This window comes from Octopus bimaculoides, chromosome 8 (genome assembly GCF_001194135.2).
Source record: "Octopus bimaculoides isolate UCB-OBI-ISO-001 chromosome 8, ASM119413v2, whole genome shotgun sequence".
In the NCBI taxonomy this organism is placed as follows: Eukaryota; Metazoa; Mollusca; class Cephalopoda; order Octopoda; family Octopodidae; genus Octopus; species Octopus bimaculoides.
The window spans coordinates 38,147,254-38,150,620 of NC_068988.1; the positions used below are offsets into that span (position 1 = coordinate 38,147,254).

The 3,367-nt window shown below is 38.6% G+C and overlaps 1 long non-coding RNA gene across 1 annotated transcript in view; it reads left to right on the forward strand.

The window, feature by feature from the left end:
- LOC128248566 (uncharacterized) overlaps positions 1 to 3,367 on the forward strand; it is a 30,726-nt gene that overhangs the window by 25,665 nt on the left and 1,694 nt on the right. The gene's annotated exons all lie outside the window — the stretch shown is intronic.

The window sequence follows — 3,367 nt, forward strand, 5'->3', positions numbered from 1 at the left end:
CCGCATGGCACGAGTAGCGAAGACGAAGACCAAATAAACCAGTAAAAATAATGAGATAATTCCAATCCTTTATTGTGGTTTTTATATATATGTATATATATATATATATATAGATATATAATATATATGTACACACATATATATATCATCATTATCATATATATATATATATATATATACATATACACATACATATACATTATCATTATCATACACACAGACACACATTTATATTCATATATACACACACACACACACACACACACACACTTGCATGTATGTGTGTGTGTGTTTATATATGAAATCACAAATTTGAATGAATTTTATCCTAAACTCATGTACTTGGAAATTTCAAAACCATGGAAGACTTCTCAGAAAATAATTATTTAAGTAGAGCTATTATCAAACAAATCATTATTACCTGTTTTAAGTATTTATTAATTTATTTATGTTACTATAAGTATTGATTATCAATTTTATTTGAAAACTTCAAAAGTATTAAAAATTTTTTAATTTTAAGATTTACTAAATGGTTTTAAATGTATGGTTGCTACAGTACTAATATATTGTATTTTATTCGTTTGTCGATATTGATATGGAGTGAATATTCCTGCAAGTTCTTTAATTAGCATAATGTCTTCTAAAATTCATAGTATATTTCGTACTATCTGGTTGTGATTGTGGTGGCAGTAGGAACAAACATACATAAGTGTTAACATAATGGCTTTTGTCATCAGTAACAGGCGGCAGCTTTCCACCCCCTCCTCCAACTCACTTTCCTCATGGCAAATTCTGTGGTAAATTGATTCAGAATTGCTAGAGGATTTGTTGTTGGCACTCCGTCACTTACGATGACGAGGGTTCCAGTTGATCCGATCAACGGAACAGCCTGCTCGTGAAATTAACATGCAAGTGGCTGAGCACTCCACGGACACGTATACCTTTAACGTAGTTCTCGGGGATATTCAGCGTGACACAGTGTGACAAGGCTGACCCTTTGAATTACAGGCACAACAGAAACAGAAACAGGAAGTAAGAGTGAGAGAAAGTTGTGGTGAAAGAGTACAGCAGGGTTCGCCACCATCCCCTGCTGGAGCCACGTGGAGCTTTAGGTGTTTTCGCTCAATAAACACTCACAACGCCCGGTCTGGGAATCAAAACCGTGTTCCTATGACCAAGAGTCCGCTGCTTTAACCATTGGGCCATTGTGCCTCTACTGCCAGAAGATTGGATGGAATACTTTGTGCTCTGAGTTCAAATCCCACTTAGGTCAACTTTGCCTTTCATCCTGGAGGGAAATTGTGGAAGAGAAAACTCAGGAAGATACAGGATGAGCCTTATGAATTGAAATATGTGGCACTTTGTTGTACTGAAGAGAACCTACTCACCACAACAGAATTGAGATCCTAAAACCAAAGTGGCATGTAAAAAGCATTCGTGTAGGTTGTGGTGCCATGTTAAAAGCACTGCTGGTCTTGCCATATAAAAATTACCGGTGATGGTGCTACATAAAAAGCATCCAGTACACTCTGCAAAGTGGTTGGCATCGGGAAGGGCGTCCAGCTGTAGAAACCAAGCCAAAACAGACTATGGAAACTGGTGCAGTCCCTGGCCTTGCCAGTTCCTGTCAATCCATCCAACCCATGCCAGCATAGAGAAAGGATATTAAATGTAGAGGATGATGAGGTTGATAAAAAAAGTACCGATCCATGGCATAATTGTAAGAACATCAGAGCTATGGCATTGTGGTGTTTTGTTCTGGCTTTTTGCATTCATACTGCCTGACTAAAAGATTAATAAATAAAAGTTAAGCTTCTTATCAAAATGATAACATTAGTTGCAGTGAGCCGGGAGAGTTGTGAGGGCATTGGTCAAAATGCTTAACAACATTTCTTGTGGCTCTTGACAGGCTAAGCTCAAATCCTGTTGGCATCAACTTTGCCTTTCACCCTTTTGGGGGTCAATGAATTAAATTACCAGTCAAGTAGTGGGGTGAGGAAGGGATCGATGTAGTCGACTTTCTCAATCCCCTCAAAATTGCTAGCTTTGTGCTAAAATTAGAAAGAAAGAAAAAATTATTGGTTTCAGAGTTTGACACAATGCCAGCAATTTTGGAGGAGGGGTAAGTCGGTTACATTGACCCCCAGTACTCAACTGGTACTTATTTTTATCAACCCTGAAAGGATGAAAGGATCCTGGCAGAATGTGAAGATGAACGAAATGCTGCTAAGCATTTTGCCTAGCATGCTAATGATTCTACTAGCTCATCACCTTAACCCATATTAACCCACTGCCCTCATTTGAGGACAGTTCTATTTGGTTTATTTACTGCAATAAAGGTTAACTGTACTCTTCCGTAGGTTTGTTATCCCTATCTATATAACTATCTTCAAAATTTCGACAGGGTTAACCTGGGTTAAAATAGGTTAAGGCATGAAGAAATATTGGTTTAAAAGTTTAATATAAGGCCAACAAGTTCAGGGGAAGGTTAGTGAATTACATTGACCCCAATGCTCAACTTGTACTTATTTTATCGACCTTGGAGGGATAAAAAGGAAAGTTGACCCTGGCAGAATTTGAATTCAGAATGTGAAGACAAACAAAATTCCGCAAAGCATTTTGCTCAGCGTGCCTATATCCATGGCCTTTAAAAAAGGCCATGGATATAGGCTATTATTGTTGTTGTTATTGTTATTGAATCATGACTGATCAAACGATCAAGGATGTTCCATCAAACACATCTAGTGCTACATTTTCCAACATGTCCTTCGTATTTCAAGACAGTATGTTGGGAGTTGAGGTACAGTTGACTGTATTTTTAGCAGATTGATTAACTATGTAGACCAGTTATGGACAAACTGCAGCCCAGAGCACATTCTGGATGGCACACCTAGAAAAAAAATTACCTTTAATTTTACTAGTGAGGCCCACTTGATGATGAGCCATGTTTCATATGGCCCACTTTTCGGCAATTTTGCCCATGTTTGATCTAGATACTACCTCATTGATTCATATGTGTAGTGATCATATGCTCAGGTGTAGCTACAAATTGATATTGAACAGCCCCAAATCAGATTAGAATGAGCAGACTGATGTGACTAAATGTGTCAAGTTGTGACCATCTCATATTTCAATCAAAGTGCTTCTGGGACTTCTGGGACTTCATTAAAATAACCGTACAATGTGATTTGAATGGGGTTTGGCTACTGTTTCTGCATGGTCAAGAGGCTTGCAGAAGTTTCCCCCTTGACTTTGCTGAGCAAACAGTTTGATGTCCATCAGTTCAGAATAGACTGGAATAGGTGTGCACAAGCTTGGCCTTTACCACCACCACCACCACCACCACCGCCGCCGCCGCCACCACCAC